This window comes from Cygnus olor, chromosome 23 (assembly GCF_009769625.2).
Source record: "Cygnus olor isolate bCygOlo1 chromosome 23, bCygOlo1.pri.v2, whole genome shotgun sequence".
NCBI lineage: Eukaryota > Metazoa > Chordata > Aves > Anseriformes > Anatidae > Cygnus > Cygnus olor.
In genome coordinates, this window is record NC_049191.1 from 1,277,925 (window position 1) to 1,296,103 (window position 18,179).

The window sequence follows — 18,179 nt, forward strand, 5'->3', positions numbered from 1 at the left end:
CCCTCACAAACTAGAAGCTAATGCTCTAACTGTTTCTGCAAATTAAAATCGGTGTTCTTAGTAAGATGAAATACTGGTAGATTAAGCCAATTTGACAGAAGTTCGATTGGAGGGGAAGGTGTGGAGCTGGATTAAAAACAACCCCAAGCCCTTCTGAAGATCAGTTAAAATATATATATATTTTACATGCTGTATGTATAACTTTGCATTCTTCCCCCTAGTTTTACTCTTGACTTATAATGTACTAATTATATACCGTGACTCTGCAGCCTTAATTGAGGAAAAAATACTGAAAAGTGCAGGCTGTCATGCAGCGTAGACACAAACGGGGGAACGTAATTGTGACCAATGTCCAGTAGGCACGATATTTGGTTCAGCACTTGAACGTAGTGCAATAAAGTTCTTGCAGTAAAATGTCTCTTCCCTCTGGCTCTTAATGAATTTATTGCAGGTCATTAATGCTAAATGTTTTTCTTTGGTCTCACCTGTAAAGGCCTTTGGACAAGTTTGTCCGTGCCCCGTGTATCCCTAGGCGTCATTCAATGCTACATGGTCTGAACTGGTTGGGGGCTTCGTAACTACTGGGAAACACTGTTCCACTTCTGAGAACAGAGCAACGCTGCAGACAACAACCACTTTCTTTCAAATTACCTGTTTAAAAACAAAGAAAATAATTCCTGCTAGTGTTCCTGAGAACAGGCAAAGATTTGTACAAATGTACTCGTGTGCCCTGGACTAGACACCGTGTCACCTGGCAGAGTTTGAATTGGGTTATTGTTCTGGGGTAACAATGGGCGAGTTTCTGGAGTCCTGGATCCCAGTCAGTTCCCCTCTTTGGTAGTGGAACGCCACTGAGCTGATGTGCATAATTTATTTAAGTGACACTAAGGTGCTATTTTCTGGGCTTCACAGATAACAATCCGATCAGCTTTGCTTTGCTGCCATGAAAGAAATACGTTACTTGCAAATCGGCATCGTGTTTCTAATATTTATCAGATTGTCCCACTAGTGTACTAGAACAAATTTTTGGTCCCTGTTGGCAATGAGATAATAAACCACTTTGGCCATAAGACTGAAAGCAGTAACTGTCAGCTTTCATCTCCTCTTTCTGTGAGGATGTCTTTGTGTAGGTTTGTTTTGTTGTTTTTTTTTTTAACACCAAGTTCTTGGTTGAAGGTTTTTACCCTTTTGGTTACTGTGCACAGAAGTAAAACAGCGTGTTAGCCAAAGGCTAGTCAGTATGAAAAGAAATGACGTGCTTCATTGGAATTGAGGTATTCCTGTATGAGTTACTTATTTCTCTTGGTCGTTCTTCTCACTCACATCTAGGCAACCTCAGATAGTAATACTTCCGCTAACCGGAGGTAACTCCGTCGCATGCGTATTTATTGACTTCAGATGGTGCTTCTGGGGCAACTAAGAATAAGCAGAGTGGGGTATCTGTGTTGGTAAAGGAGCTGCAGGAGTCGTGGCTATACGCTGTTACAGAAGCACAATTCTTTTAGTTAAAAGTTATGAATCATTTCCCTTGGTCTTAACACTTGCAAATCCATTCTGTGGATCTCAGGAGAGCATTTAAGTACGTGTTTCCTGGGCGACAGGGAGAACAGCTTTGTGAGTAAAACAGGTCTTGAAGTAGTGTGCTGAGGGTGCTTCAGACCTGCTGCTGCTGTGGAGGGGCAGTGGCACTGCTAGAAAAAAACGTTTGTGTACCTGCTAAAGGTGGTGGGAGTAACGGCTTTGGGTTGTGATGCTCCCTGACAAAGCCAGGGAGGCTGCTGAAGCTGAGGCACTTGGAGCACACGATTATTTGCAGCTGAGCTCGGTAGTGTGTTGCTAGGCTCTGGGGAGTGGATTGCCCCAAAGGGACAAAAAATAATGCTTTTCACAGGTGTAGCTGGAACACCTTTCATTTTCGACTGTCCAAGAGCTATACGGACGTTGTTTTCCATGGTAGTCCTGTGTTAAATATTTGTATCCCTAGTTTGAAAACAAACAAAAATCCCACCCCAGAGGAGCTAAGGCCTAGGACCTTCCTTGTCCTCATTGCCTGCTTGGTCAGAACTTAAATCACCGTCACCAGTGGAGTGATGCAAGTGACTTCTTAATTGCCTTTCAGGCCGTGTACGTGGTCCAGGTCCTGCTCCCGCTGGTCGGTAGGAGAGCGCACACAGGGCACGAGGCCGTCTCACAGAGTTGCTGGTTACCTGACCGGGTTGTTGGCGCAGATGCTGAAAGCTGCCTCCAGGCCATCCAGCACAGGAGCTCCACTTCTGGGCTTGGGCACTTTGTTTGCCCGCTGAGCAGAGCCTCGTGTCAGGGGTGTGCTCCCAGGTAACTTGAGCATCTGAGCACTCCTGTGACTGGCAAGGAGCTTGCCTCCTGAGGAAACGGCCATGGGGGAGATTTAGAGGCTGCTAGAGAAGCTTCTTTGTTTTGGCAGTGGCTGCTGGCAGGTTAGCTAGAATTTGAGGTGCCTATGTCTGTGCCCTTTCTTACAGGGCTTAACTCTGTAGATGGAGACAAACGAGGGACACCGAGAGTCAACACCAGAGGAAAATCCCTGATCCAAGCCTGCGGATGAATTAGAAGAGCTCGCGGGGGAAGAAGAAACAGGTAAGGGATTGCTTCTTCTCTGTCCAGTGAGGGAAACCAAACGCACTGAGTAGTAACACGGCTCCTCTAGGGCTGCACGAGGAGTCAACGGAGGGGGTGAATCTGGTCCAGGATGTTTTTCTTTGGTTCCTGAAGCCACTCTGGTGGGAAGCAGGGTGGGAAGGCTGGCCGAATGCTGATGACTGGAGTCCTTTATTGAAAGGATTCTCTCCCTGACAAGCACCCTGAGGGGATGCGCACGCAGGGAGCTGGAGGATGCGATGTTGTGAAAGGCCCCCTGCCCCCAGCAAGGCAGGGGAGCTGGAGCTACTGACATCTGCAGTGTTTTGCAGAGAATGGAGAGCACAGCACGATCCCCTGGCTGAAATAATACTCAGAAAGCCCTTGCGTTATCTTTGGCAAGGCCGTGCGTGCAGAGCTGCTGACCTTCCTGGGCTACTGTTTTGTTTCTGTTTTGTATTGTCCTTGTTGTTATCCGGAGGGCTGTTGGATCATTAGCTTGCTGGGTGGCACGGTCTTGCTGAGCTGGTTATTCCAACCCACTGCACTCGGTGCTTTGGGGTGCCTTCTGCTGCAGACGATTCCGCATGCAGCCCGAGTCTTGTGCTGCTTTGTCGGTGGTTTGCTGCCGTTTCGATTCCAAATTTCAATTTTAAGCACTAAAAGGGAGAGGACGTTCCTCCGTGGGATATAATCAGCTTTAGGACTGAAGTAAGAAATTTCCCTAGGGAAAAGGACGGCAAAACCCACGGGGCTGGAGGGAGACGTTCACGCGGGTGCAGCAGGTTGTTGACTTGTGGTTCCCCGAGCTGCTCAGCCCCGCTGCCTGCCAGCTTTGGGTAGCAGAGCGAAGCCCCAGGGGCGCGGGCGAGCCTCCTGCTATTCTGGGAGCGATGCTGGGATCGACGTGTTCCGCAGAACGCTTCAGCCCCACCACTCGGCGTTTGGCAGGGAGGGGAGCATCTGGGAGATCTGTCGCCGCTTCTGATGCGTGCTTTTTTGTTTGCCCGGGGGCAGTGAGGCACGCAGCGGGTCTCCTGCTGTCGGATCGGGCGCAGGGGGGGGATGAAACGCGGATCGGACTCCTGGGCTGCCTGGAGGTGGGGGGGCCGGTGCCTTGGAGGAGCAGCTGGGGTGTGTTGTATGCGGGGCACCTGCCGCGTGGCCGCTGTTGAAACAGCTCGGCCTGGTGGGCCTGGTGCTTACAGGACAGATCTCCTCCCTCCTCTCCTCCCTGTACACTGAAAACAAGACGAGCGGTAGTGAAATGGTGTCAAATCTGCAGGAAGAGCTACAAAACGCGCAAGTTTGTGATAATCACAGTGGCTGTTTGCAACTATTTCATCTCTTACCACCCTTATCAGGTTGTGCTGCTTGGGACGGGGGCCCTGGCTCACGGGCAGGCTTTTGGGGCGTTCCTTGGTGTGCGGCACTCATTCGTATTCGTGGTGTCTTTGCAACCGGGATTCAAAGTCGGGCCTGATCTTGCGGCCATGGAGCGGGGCAGGAAAAAAAGATTCCATTAAAAAAAAAAAAATGTTGTCAAGGAAACTGCTTTCACAGTACCACTCCGCGCAGCCAATAAGGCACAAAGAAAAGTCTCCCCACAGCAGAGCTGCGTGCAGCACGGGGTAGGCTCCACAAACGTAATTGAGACAGCAGGAATTCGGTGCTAACTACAAAGCCGTGTTTTGATTACCGTGTGGACTCCATCCCAACCTACCGTAGTTATTCTTTGTACCTTCATTAATGAGCCAGTCTTGCCTTCCTTTCTGTAAAACTAGCCAGAAATTTTAAATAGGAGAGGGGTCAGAAGTAAGGTGTCAGAAATTACAGCAGACCTGCTTTTGGTAGCAGTATTCTTCCTGCAAGGATAATTACTTGAAGCAAGACGAATGCTCTGCATTTCAGTTAACTCCTCTCCAGCCCGCGTTAAATCCATTACAGGATGCCTCGCGTTTGACATTCGTGTCTTTGTCCTTAATGATGACGGTAAATTTAAACACCCTAGGAGGGCTGCAGATAGCTGCCAAGCCTCAGAAAGCCACCGCTGCTGCGACTGCTCTGACATCGCCCCACGGCTGAGGCCACCGGAGCTGCTTTGGGAGTAACGAGAGCGCTGGTGTCTCCCACACACTCGCAGCGGAGGTGAAGGCTGCGCTCGCACAAGCGAGATGTGACGCTGATAACCCGCGGTTGCTTCCTGGTTACTAGGTAATAGCCCTGTCCCAGGTGAATCCTTCGTGTCTGCAAAGGTGATTTATCACCCGGCTTTCCAGTTTGCGTTCTGCGGAGCTGAATCCAAGCCTTCCGTTTGTTTCGGGACTTCAGTGAGAAATCAAAGCGGGGTTGCCAAAGGGCAGCAGGATTAAACTGCTTGCCTTTGCTTGAAAATGGCTTTAAATGAATTGTGGTGCTCACAGAATCGAGTCTTTCAGTGATAGCTGAGACGGGAGGCGGTTCTGGGCTTGCTGTTTTCTGCCTTCCCCTTCCCCACATCCGTGTAATAACTGACACGGCCCGCCGGTGCCTCTCAGTGCAGACCTGCATTAAGCTCTTCCAGGACTGAAGTCCAGGACAGCTCTGCAGTTTTGCCAGCTCTTCCCTCGACCCGTCACTGCGGGGATGCTGCCCTGGTGCCCCGAGCTCGGCTCCCTGCGGTGGCCCCGGTGTCCACCTCCCGCGAGTTGTGCCCCTGGCTGCTGCAGTGCCTGGGGGGCAAGGAGGAAGCTTTGCTGTCAGTCTAGGCTGTTGTCACTCCTGAACAAAGCGGCTCACCGAGCCAGGCCTGTGGGGCTGGGAGATGAAATGCCACCTTTCCCCCGGCTCTCATGTTTATGTATGTATACTGCACGCACTCCTATTATTCCACCTGTTTGATGATAATGGGTGTTGGGGATGGAGCAGCTGCTAAAGTGGCACACGGGGCGGATCAAATCAGCAGGTGACATTTTTCACTGGGTTTATCTTTGCGAACAAGCTGGGCCTGCAATAAACTGGCTGCTCCTTCATTTACTGGAGGACAAAGCTGCCATTATTCAGGGGCAGAAGAAAGCAAAACCCCAGGAGATGAGCCGAGTGTGTGCGTGATATCCCTGTCTGGCTGTGTGCAGGCATTAATGCAAGAACTCAAGGTCAAAGGCTACCCAGCTCGGAGAGGCAGAGGCAGAAGGGGCCTCCGGAAAGAAGAATGGTTTATTTCTTTATCTCATGGAGTCATGTATCAATTATCCATGGCGTCTGAAAGCCGAGGAAGGGAACAGATTTTCTGCTCTTTCAGAGTTTTTTTGCATGTTCCGTTCATTTTCTGCGCAGCAGATTCAAACTGTGCGTGGCTCTGAGGCAGGAGTCTGAAAGCAGAGGCACGATGTAGCCTGTGAGAGGGGAAAACCCGAAGGGCAACAGCTTTCCTCTCGGTCTCAGATGGTCCTTCTGTCTTTCATGAGGCAAATTGTGCTGATAATGTGAATTAGGGAAATGTGCCGTGCTCTGTTCTAGGGGGATTGCTGAGAAAATGAAGAAGAAATTGCCAGTCCTGTGTGACAGAATCGTGGCAGGGCTCAAAAATCAGCCCAGCTCCAATCTGTGAGCTTTAAAAACCAATTTCCTTAAACTTTTATGATTAAAAACCCAAAAGCAAACCTGCTCATCTCTGCCGCAGTATCGTACTGTGCCGTGACCGGCTGTCAGCCTCCTGACGCCAAGCTGCGGCCCAGCTGCCTCGGAGCTCCCGGGGTTTGCAGCCTGCGGAGCACGGCTGTCCTCCCGAGCAGGGGGAGCTCAGGGCTTGCAGAGAGAGGCTCCTGCACCTCCTTTTGGATAAACCTGGGCGAGACCTTGCTCAGCACCATCTAGCAAACCAGCGCCGTGGCCAAATCCATTCCCAGCAGGAGGGCGTAGCTGCAGGGGTTTGAATGCTCAGCGTTTCTGCTGAGCAGAGCAAGCGCTGAGCGTTCGTCTCCGCCTCGATTTCCAGGGGAGGCCCCGCTGCCTGTTGTGCTACCAGGCAGAGGGGGGTCCTGGGGAGTACAAACGGGTCTGGGCTTCGTCACCTCGCGCCCAGGCAGGGCTCTGCTCGCTCAGCGAGGTCGGGGGCAGCTCTCCCTGCGGCAGCAGCGCTCGCTGGTTCAGAAACCTGGGGGATGGAGAAATCCGGCCCCGACCAGGGGAGGCTCCAAGGGGTACCTGGCAGTTCCCGTGGTCCTGGCCGCTGGGATAACACGGGGCTGTCTTCCACCTTCAGGCCGATTGAAATCAGCTCCTCGTTTTGGGGAGAAAACGCGTTCTGTTGCCTGGTGGCCTCAGCGATGAGCTGATTAGAGGAGGCAGTTGCTGCAGCATGAAAGAAATGCCTCTCAGCTAGACAGCGAGTGGGTTTGTTTTACCGTCTCTGCGATCCGCGGGCGTGCTGCCTGCCTCGGCGGATCAAGGCACCAGAAAGCACTCCAGCAGATTTCCGCCCTGCCTCCTCTGAGCACCCTCCCCTGCTCCATCCAGCTCGGAGCTCTGCAAACGCCGTCGTTGGAAGCCGCTCGCGGGGAGCTGCCCCTTCCCTCCCAAGCACCGGCGCTCGGGGGGTGGGCACGGGCTGGGCGCAGAGCTGCTCGTGTCCTTTACCCCGTGCCTTGTTCTCCTCCGTGGCCTCGGCACAAGCCCCATTTCTGAAAGGAAGCCAAATGGGAATGACTCGGGTCTGGGCGAGGACGGGCAGCCCCCAGGGGGCAGTGACTGCGGCATCCCAGCGCTGCAGGAGGGAGGTGGGCACCTTCCTGTGATGCTGCCGGCCGGCAGAGCCCCAGTGCCTGGTGGTGGCCGTGGTTTCTTCTGGCAGCGAGGTGGTAACGGCGAGCTGCGAGGCGGAGGGAGGAATATCTCGGCCTTTTTCCAGCGAGCTCTGGCTGTCTGCACCGGCTGCTGCTGCCCACTGAGGCCCCACCTTTGGTTTTCTGGTTTCCTGCAAAACACGGGAGCCCGCTCAGGTCATCCTGCTGACAGTCTGGGCTTTGATGTGGGACCCGTAGCTGTCCCTCCTCGTGCTTTGAAAGGACGCAAATCACTGCCCTCAGCGCTTCCCAAAGCCTGGGATACCTGACCTGTTTCTCGGGACGCGGCTCTGCGTGCACCAGTTACACCCTCCTGGGCTGCTTCCCGACCTTCCTCTTCCACCAGATTTTCTCTTGACTCCTCCTTGGGAGGCATTGCCTGGCCCTGCCTGCCCCGTGCTTTGTAACTGGGGGAGTTTTCAGCCCCGAGAGGGGCCCCTGCTCCCGTGCTGGGCACGTCCTTAGGGCGAGCAAATGCTCCCTGCGGCTCCGTCCCATCTCCCGGGAGCTGTCTGCAGCTCCCGCTGCGGTGCCCTTGCTGTCTGCCTGCTGGCCTGTCCTTCATCCAGTTAGCAATTTTTGACGAGGAGGATAAATGTGGCCTCTTAGAGATCAGCCTCATATTGAAAATGCAATAACACAGAAAGCAATTGCAGTTTGAGTCAGCCTTTGAGGGCTTCTGTCTGCTGTCTGCGGCGCTTAATGCAGCGGGGAACGTCTTGCTAATTGATGGAGCTCTCTGCCGCTCCGCAGCACCGATATCTGATCGATACGGGGTAGAAAGGGAGCAGCGTTAAATCTGCACCTCCTCGGGACCTCCCGCGACAAGGGGAAGAAATGGATTTGCAGACTTGTGATTTCCCAGCCGGCGATCGGCAGGGTGCTTTGTGCACGGGGCTCTGTAACGCGCCTCTGAACGCCGTCCCACCGCCGCCCTTCCATCATCGTGTCCTATCGCCACGCTTCATAAAACCTGGATTATAAACTCCGGTCTCCCTCCCGTTCGCCGTGTAGCTGAGGCAGAAAACAGATGAGAATGGCTGTCAGAGCTAAAGGCTGAGGGAATTTCTCCTGCTCACGTGGAAGCCGGCGCTGCCTCTCCAGTGAGAAGGGGTAATAAAACACCAGGGGTGTCGATCTAACGCGGGTTTCACATTTGGTGCGAGACAAAGAAGGGATTTTAGATGGATGCCTTGGCAGGAAACGATTCGTATTCCCTTGACAAGGGGGTTTCAAGGGCAAACGCCGACGCCGAGGACAGTGACCTCCTAAATCTTGGCTATAACATCTCAAACACGTGCAGCCCTTGGCTTCCCCGCGCGGTCTGTGCGCGGCACACCTCCGCGCCTGGCTCAGCTCCGTGCCGGTGGGGCTCCGTGTCCCGCTCCGATGGCATCCACCCGCCCTTCCCTGTGCGCCGAGATCCTCGCGGGGTGGCCCCGGAGCTGAGTGTTGCTGCAGCTAGAGGCGAGGTTTCGAGGTCTCCCTCTCGTTTTGCCGGGCTGCTGACTTCTCCGGGCCTTGATCTCTGTAAATCTCCCCTCGCGAGCCGCGGGAGACGTGCTGCGGATCAAAGGTGTGCTAGCTCGGCTGCCTTTGTTGCCCTTGGACTCGGAGTGTAATTAGAAATGTAATCCATCCCCCGCAGGCCGGGTGACATCGCAGCCTGGCTGAACGCTGCAGCTCTGTTCTGTGACTACCAGCGGCACGGCCGCTGCTCCCGGTTCAGCTGCAGCCTGACTTCCCCAGCTGCTGCCGGCCTCGCGCAGCCTCTCTGCGGTCCCGGGGGGGACAGGACACATTTGTCACCCGGCTGAGCGTGACAGCCAGACCCTCCGAGGTCTCTGGGTGTCCCTTAGCGGGATGCTTTTGCCAAGAGGAGCGAGGCGGGTGTAGGGGTGGCAGAGCCCAGCGTCCATTCGTAACTTTCCTTCTCCGTCGTGGCCCCAAGCGGTGTTGAGCGGAGAGGTTTGGGGGCCCAGACACCCTCAGTTTTAATGGTGGATTTGTCTTCGGTGTTCAGCTGAGTCGTTGCCGTCTGGTTGAGCCCCAGCCTCGCCTCGCCAAGAACAAACAGCACGTTCCCCTTGGGTCGTGCCCTCCAATGCCTTTGGGATTTATCCTGGCAGTGCTTGGGCACCATCGGAGCCCCAGGGGGCCGGAGGTGAGGGCACGCGGCTGCCGGGAGCTCGGGCCCCGGTGGGCTCCTCTGCAAATCACTCGCAAAAACCCCACGGGGGTGAAACCTGAGGTTTTTATTAGGCTCTGCCTGCTTTTCCGGGAAGGGCTCTGCCCGAGCGTGCGCCAAGGCAGCAGTAAAAGGGGACTTTCACCTCTGGAGCTGTTCCCGAGGCCGGGGAGCCCGGCTGGCTGCACCGTGCGCAGGGTGCCCTGCGGTCGCTGCCGGCTCCTGGGAGCCTCAGCTCTGGGCGAGGGAGGCCAGCAGGGGAGGCCCCGTTTCTGTGCTCCTGTTTCCCTACTGACTCCTAAAACCCTGTTTAAAAACTCCGGGGCGTTTCTCAAGTCACACAGTATTCAGAGAACGTGCTGGAGGGGCCGTCAGTCTGCAAGCGCGGTGGGAGCACGTTCTGGAGAGCTTCTGAAGCGAGGGGAGGTGGTCTGCGTGGAAAGGGTCCCTGGCACCGCAACACAGAGCTTAAAAAAAATAAAATCTGCAATTTGTTTAGCTGTTTCCTACCCAGTTTTCTCGCATTCCTAGAACTGACTCATAAACCTGCTGCTCTGCATTTCTGCTGTGCAGCCGGAGGGCCCAGCTCACGTGGTGCTGGGCGTTTGTAGCTCTGCAGCCTGCGGGCTGCTGCGGAGCACAGGGGAGCGCTCGCCAGCAAGTGCTCTGCACCTTGCAGGATTAATCCCAGGGACCCCTGCGTCTGTAGGAAAGTTTTCTCTTTTTTTTTTATTTTTTTTACTCGGAGACAGCTGATCGCCATTTAATTAACAACAGCTAGCGTGTTTGTTGAGCGTTTGGGAAGTGTCCAGACAAGCTTTGTTCCACGATGCTGCTCTCTGTGGCTTACCCCAGGGCTCAGGCGAGTTGTTAATGGGGATTCAGACACTGCCCTGGCTACGTGTGTGCGCTGCGCTCCCTCGGTAGCAGCAGAAAATATGCTTTGAAAGTTGGCCTGGATAATCTATAAATACAGAGGGAGCTTCAGCGGGGTCAGAAACAAATCCGTGACATTTTGCATCAGCGGGGAGAAAACAAAATTTCATCCAAGGTTGTATTCAATAGAGAAAGTGATAATAAACCTTCCTTCCTCCAACCAGCCCGTTGCTGTGGCAACCCGCAGCCGTGCCGGGATGCAGGGACGGATGCGGAGCGGTGCTGCGAGGAGGAGCGCGGAACCTGAGGGTGAATTTCAGGGCTGGCTCAGCCCGGGGAAGGGCAGGTGGAGGGCTGGGGTTAGGCTTCGGCACGGCGGAGCTGGGTGCTGTAGGGTGAGCTCGTCCCGTGGTGGCTGAGTAGCTCTTTCCCCCTTTAGTGGCTGTCACCGCACGTGTCCCGTCCTGGCGGCGAAGGGGAAGACCCTCGTGCCCTGCTCTGCTGCCTCCTGCCTTGGCGCAGCGACCAGCGGGGTCCGTGGGCTGCTCTTGGCCCCAGTTCGCAGCTGAATGCTCAGGATCCAGGAGTTAGAGACCTGCCGGTGGGCCTTGAGGTTAAAAATTCAGATTATAACCTCTGTGCCCTTCCTGTCCAGGGGAGAAGAGGGAGGGTCCTTTGGTTGGTGCATCGCAGGCATGCAGCCCGTGCTGTGGATCAGCCGTGTCGGTTTCTGTTGCTTGCTGCCTATTGATTTTTTTCCCCGCTCAGGAAGAGGGCACGTGTTAAACCCCCCGGTCTCTCCTCAGGGGGCTGCCCGCAGTGACGGGGACACCGGGCTGCCGTCCGTGCCCGTCACCTGCCTGCTGGGGCGCTCTGTGTCGGCACGCCGTGCGCAGGGAGGCCGCAGGAGGAGGTGTCTGGGGGCTTCGGGACAGAAAATAAAAGCTGCAAGTCGAGCGGGCTGAATTCCTGCCTCGCAGGTGGAAATTGTCGATCCGCCGTCTCCCAGGGGCGTGCTGATGAAAGCGGCAGACTTTCTCGGTCATTATTTCATAGCCTGCAGGCCTCTTTGTGACAGCGATCGTCCCCGTGCCGGTGTCCTTGGTGGTCATTTGTTAGGGGAAAGGAAATCTCTGTGCTCCCCGGAGTGCGCTGGGGAAGCGCTTTGCAGAGTGGCTGCTTTATCTCCTGCAGAGGCAGGCGCTGTCATTTAGCCAGAGTCAGGAGGGAGAGCAGATGGTGACCTGTTTTTGCCAGTGAGTGAAAGAATGAGGTTGGAAAGGCACCGTGGAAGTGAGGACACGGGGAAGAGGCTGCCTGGCAGTGCCACAGGTAAACAAGGCTTCATTTGAGCCGGACCCAGCGCGGGGCTTGAGCCCTGCCTTGTCCCGTGCCTGGGGAGGAAGATGTGCCCGTGGCGAGGAGGTGACGGCTGCAAACGCAGATCTCTGTGGTCCTTGATTTTAACCTGAGATGTTACTTTCTGTCTCTAAAAGATGCGTGTGGTAGGATGGGAAGAACTTGTCCATCGGGTGTCCGATCGTCCCCACCACGAAGTCCGGAAGGAGCCACCCTGCCCTCGGTAGAGCCCCCCCGGTCAAGCTCCAGCCTCATCCCCGGTAGGGATTTGTTGCGAGCAGGAGGGATGAGGGGATTTTTCCCTTTGTTTTCCTGCGTGCTGCTAACTATTGTAAGATGATTCACTGTTATGCATATAAACATACGCTTCTTCTCGGAGTGTTGCTAATTTCTTGGCTTCAGCAGCTTCTTCTGGGAGTTCGGCCACGTTTGGTTCGTGTAGAGCGAACAAGCGCTGTTAATGCCCATCGCTTTGTGGGGGGGTTCTGCTACGGGGGAACTGCGGGTTGCAGTTTGGTCCCTGCTCAGCATTCATCTCCTGCCTTGAAGACAGCTTCATCACCGGCAGTTTCTGCTCCTGCAGAAGGCGCCTGAGGCAGAGCGAGTTGCCCCTAGCAGGAGGATTCGCACGTCACCTGAGATCCGGGGCCGGGAGGCGCTGGATGAGTTACCATGGTGAAGGATTTGCTGGTGTTTGAAGCACTTGGAGTACTTCGTCGCTCGCGGTGAGATGATCCGCAGCGGAGAGAACCGGAGGGGAGAGGAAAGGCACGGCCGTCCCTTCCCAGAGGGGATTAGGAAATAATGGAGAAGGGATTTGGAGGGCTGATAAACGAACCCTGTGCCTCGTGATGGTTCATCCGAGTCTGCCTCGGGTCCCAGGTAGATCAGAAGGTTTCCAGGTGCCGGCTCCTGCATGAGAAGGGCGATCCTGATGCCACCGGGGGCAAATGCCCCTCATCAGCAGAGGAGCTGCTTCCCCACGCCGCTGCGGTCCAGCAGCCAGGGAGCCCCGTGGAAAGCCCAGCTCTGCAGGAACCAGCCTGGCGAGGGGATGCTGTGTACCCGTCGGGGTTTTGGGAGGTATTAGGAGGAAGGAGAGATTGTTTCCAGGTCTGGAGAAGCAGCAAAACAGGCTGGAATGGTCCAACGTGAACTGTGGCTGCGCAGGGAGGTGCGATGAGCAAGAGGCTGAGGAGTGTTACCGTAATTAGGACAGGGGATCCAGGCAGGCGAGTGAGTCACTCGGAGATTAGGTAAATCTCCGCAGGATTATTATTATTATAAGGGAAAATCCTGCAGGTGTTTGCTCTCAACAGCTTGAGAAGTCACCTTGAAAGGGGAGCTTTCCAGGGCACTGACCTTAGGAAGATGCCTCTCGGTGTAGGGGGGGTTTGGGTGCAAGGCCGTGGCAGGTTTAGGCTGTCGGGTGGTGGAAAGCAGCGACTGAGCGCCCCAGAAGCTTGCGTGGGGCTGGGCTTTTGCGTTGCTGAATGCAGATGGAGGTGTCCTTTGGATTTCCCTGGGTCCCTTTAGATTTCCATCCCGTATTTTTCTCTCTCGTTAACATCTGCTGCGACACGGGGCCGAGCTGGCGGTGACGCTGTCAGAGTGTCCTTCTCCCTGTAAAAGACTCAAAGCCCTCGGAGCCCACCCCCCACCCCCCCCCCCCGCGCTCGGCAGATGGCGCGGCGCCCGGGTGGGCGACGTCCTCCAGATGCGGGGTGGGTCCGGGCAGCCCGGCCGTCCTCTGCCGCCTGCCTCGGGTCCCGCTGCTCCCCGCAACCTGCCGCATCCGAGCCTCCCGAGGCGGAAATCCCCCCCGGGGCTCCCCTTTCTGTCTGTGCAGGATGGCACCAGCAGCAGCCAGCGATGGAGGAAGCGATGCTGCCCCGGGGACCCGGCGCACCCGGGGCACTGCTCCGGGGCTCTCGGGGGGACACCTCGTACATCCCCGGTGACGACCGTGGGGTGGCTGCAATAACCCCGGGCGGGACGATCCCTTCCCCTTGGGTCCGTGGCTGTCCGTGCAGCAGGGGTTGCTCGCAGGGGAGGTGTGGCTGTAAGGCGGGGGGCCGGGGTGAGCCGGGGTTTGTTGCCTCGGGCAGGCTCCCCAGCGGCCGGGAAGCTGGCCGCCAGTGCGAGGCAGCCTCTGGTCCTTCTGGTTGAAATACTAACTTTCGGAGCATGAAATGGTTGTTAATTAGGCAGCGGTACTTGGGCACGCAGCCGTGCGAGGCTGTAGCTCCGAGACATGAGAACTGCCCTGTGTGGTTTTTTTTGTTTTTTTGGCAAACGGTCGGGCTCATCGGTTGCTTTTGATGAACGGGCGCAGGGAAGGAGGGGGTAATTGGATTATGACGATCCTCGCGGCCTCCACAGGAGGTTGTGCTGTGATGGATTTTGGTGCCTGGATCTACCTTGGAAGAGTGCCGCAGTTCAGGCCACTGCCGTTTAACCCCTCTCTTTTTCCCCGCCATGTCGTGGATTAACCTGGCTTAGCCTGGTGTAGGCAGGGGAACGAGGACGTGGTGGCCCCATAACGGCCTCCTGCTCGCTCCCAGCCCTGTGCCGTTTGGGCTGATGGGGTTTGCTGGAAAAATCCCTGAACAGCAGCCGTCGTTCTGGGTCACGACTGTGGTTTGTGAACCAAGACACGCAGCAAAGCTGCGGTCACCCCGCAGGTGGCTTCCCGACAGGGCATCTCCGACAGCGACCTGTGCGAGGAGGCTGCCGCGGCTGCGGCAAATCACCGGGGCAGTCTGCAGGCAGCCGCTGACCTCTGCTCGCTCTTCCCATCCCTCTGAATTAGCAGGGCCTCGTTAACGCCGCCGCGGCTCCGCCGGCTGAACCTGAGCCGTGCTGGCACTGCCCTCCAGCCGGCAGCAGCTCCGTGCCGCGCGGCTCTCAGCGCCGTGCTGGCGTGGGGCTGGGTGAGCGCGTCGGGGCTGCCGAGCTCCTCGGGCACTGATACCTACAGGACGGGCTGGCACGCCGAGCCGAGGGCTTTTCTGCTGCTGCTTTTGGCTCTGCAGCAGTGTGGGAGGTGAAGAGGGGATTTCTCTGCTGGCTGGTGCCTCGGCCAGGCTCTGAGACCAAGCTGCAGCCTCTCTGTTCATTGCCAGCAATAAAGATCCGGCGAGCAGAGTGGTTTCAGCGCCGCTGCCCTGCCCTTGTCCTCTGCCTTCTGCTAGGGAAATGGACATAAAGCGCCGGAGTCCAGCTCCAGGGAGCCCAGGCCTCCACCAGCCACGACATCTGTGTCGGCTCGGACGCTCGCTGGTGCAGCAGGCAGGGCAGAGCGGGGTGGCCGCGTTTATTCGGGCTGTGGGAGATGGCTCCCCACGGCACCAGTGCCAGCGCTGCGGTGACAGGGGGTCCCGCACGTCCCCTGGCCGGTGGGTGGGTGACCTGTGCTTTATTTATAATCACACCCCGTAATTCCCCAGGTGGCAGATGAGCTGCAGTCCTGCCCCGAGGTGCAGTGCCTTGGCTCCCTCTAAACGGATTAGACCTTAATCCTAAAGAGAGAAAGCGGCGCTGCTGCGCGGGCAGGTGGAGAGGTGGCAGGAGTCCTCCGGGGCTGGGCTGTGCCACGAAGCTGCTCCTGGCCCCGAGCGCCCACCCCCTGCAAAATGCTCTTTGAAGTGTAATTAGGGTACGGGGTGTCCTGAGGTGCTGGGGGAACCCCGCCATGGGACGGGACGTGGCCGTGCAGCCCCGTGCAGCGCTCTCGGACGGGGCGCCCCTGCAGATAAACCTGCCTCGTGTTTGCCACGGACTGCAGCTGCCTCTGGCCGCTGTTACGCAACGCGAGGTTTCCCTGCGCGTGGAATCGTACTTGAGCAGCCTTATAATTTAGCAGAGTGATGATTTTTTTCCTATGCCTTTCCCCGAGCTGTCATCATCCCGGGAGCGCTGCGCTGGCTTTGAAGGCAGCGTCGAGGTAACCGCGGGTCGGCCGCTCGTTGGGCACGGCGCGCCGCCGGGGCCGAGAGCGTGAGCGAGGATGAGGAATGAAGTGTTAATTCCTGGCCGTGCCAGCTCGCTTAAAACAACAGACACGGCGTGGTTAGCCAGGTGAGGCCCTCAGTGCTCCTGTTTACAGCGAGTGCCCTCATTAAACGCCCCCCTCGTGCGCCGCGGGGCCTTTGTGCCGCTAATGAGAGGGCGGCGTGGTTTGCATGGCGTGAGCTGCCCGTCTGCTCCCCCTGTGCTGGGAACGATTTCAGGCAAAAAATGATTTTCTGCTGCTGGCCACATCGACGTGGGGGGAAAAAAAAAAGGTTTGGGGAAGGTGAAGAGAGATTTTTAATTGGATGCTCGCACTCAGAAACGTCTCTGGTAATAGATCTGAAGAGCGCTCTGGCCCCGTGCTCCCGCTCAGAGGATGTTCGGTGCTCAGAGGAGGTTCGTTTTCCTCTCGTTACTGGGAAGAGGAGCTGAGGTCGTGGAGTTCGCCTTTTGTCGGAGCACGGTGAGGGTGTGCAGAGGAGGCGTCCTCAAAGGCAGCGGCGGTGCCCGGCCGTAGTTGCGGCTCTCTGAAGAACAAAGTCGTATCGAGCCGCGCGCTCCGCGAGGGAAGGTGCAGGAAGGCAGAGCAGCTCGTGGGCGATAATCGCGGGGACCGTGCTGACGGCTTGCATGAAAGCTGTGTGATTGCTGAGCAAAGCCTCGCGTCTGATGCCGCTGTCCTTAACCGCGCAGGCAGCCAGCACCCTGTTTGGCGATGGCTGTGCTGCAGGGGAGCCGCTCCGAGCAAGCTCCGCGGTGCAGCCGGCTCCTGCTGCTCGCCCCGGGGATCGGCCGCACTCCAGGAGGGCGTTGCAGTACCTGGAGCTCCTCCAGAGCCTCTGCTCACCTCTCCCCAGGGGCTCCGGCAGCCCGTGGGCTCCGTCTGTGCCACCCCAGCGGCGGCACGTGGTGGGAGCCCTGCTCTGTCCCCAGCCCCTGGTGGGGACTGGATAACGGGGAGCCCCTTGTGGGGACCCTGGTGGGACCTCGTGGGCTGGGCAGCCAAGGTCTGGGGGAGGTCCGGCTGCTGCTGACCTGCCTCCCTTGGTGGCACCCGGCTCGCTCTGCAGCACGTTCGGCTGGGACAGGGGGCTGGGACCTCAGCCGGGCTCTGCTCCGAAGGCTTTCGGTTGGGTTCCCCCCGGGGAGCTGCACAAGGGCTTCTCCCTTGCCCCTCCTGCTCGGAGGGGCTGCAGAAAGGCTCCCGGCAGTCAGGCTGTGAACGTTTCACTTCCAAGTGTTTGTTTCTCCTCCGAGAAATGCGAAGCATGTGCCCCAGCACGCAGGAAGGCCACTTAATAAATGTTAGAAGTAAATAATAGAGATTAATAGCAATAACAGTTTCGGTATCGTGTTGCATACATAGGCCTTGAGTAAATCTGAAGGTTAACAAACAAATAATAGTGATAATCTTGTGTATTTTTGCTCCGTTGGCTTTAAAGGCGGGCTTTTAAGAGGTTCTCTGGAGCAGGCTTTGCCGTGCGGGTGCAGCCAGGAGGCTCGTGCTGGTGTGCTGGAGGCTTCCTTCAGAGGGAGCCGTGACAGAGAAGGAGGTGACCGGAGCTCAGGAGGTGACCGGAGCTCCCTCAGCACCCGGGGACGTGACCGGTGGCCAACCCACGGCCGGGACTTTCGGAGCCTGCAGCTGCAGATCCTGGAGAGGGGCTGGCGCTGAGTTTGCAGCATCTCTTGGTAAAACCCACCGTGCACATCAGCGGTGCCCGTCAGGGGCTGAGCCTGCTGCTGCTTCCGAGCCCCGGCAGTAAAATCCCTTCAGTGCTCTTGGAGGAGTGAAGGGCATTTGGCATCGGCCGGGGAAAGGCAGGGTAATGCCGCCTGAGTGCTTGGAAAGGGGCTGTGCTTTGTTCCTGGCCTTTCCAAACAGCAGCTCTTGCCACCGACCACAGTGGCTGCAAATTGCTGCTCAGCCACAGCAGCGGTGCCTTATTTTCAGCTGTGGTCAGCCTCAAGTCTCAGCTGAGCTGGGGCGATACGCGTGCGCGCAGAATTAGCTCCATCCACTCATTTAGAGCCAGTTACACAATTAGTGCTGGCACATCACTCAGGGAGGCAAACAACGATTCCCGGCCAGAGCGATGGGCTCGTAACTCCCATGGATTTTGCGATACAGCAGGAGAAACCCTGAAAACAGGAGCTGCTCTCCGAGCGGTGGCTGCAGCGTCGGGCACAGGATCGCCCCTGCCTGTCAAAGCCCCCGTGCCATGTCGTGGGGAGCTCCGGCTGATCTGGGCTGGCTCCCTGTGCCGCCGAGCCCCTGCCTCTGCCAGCTCGTGATGGATAAA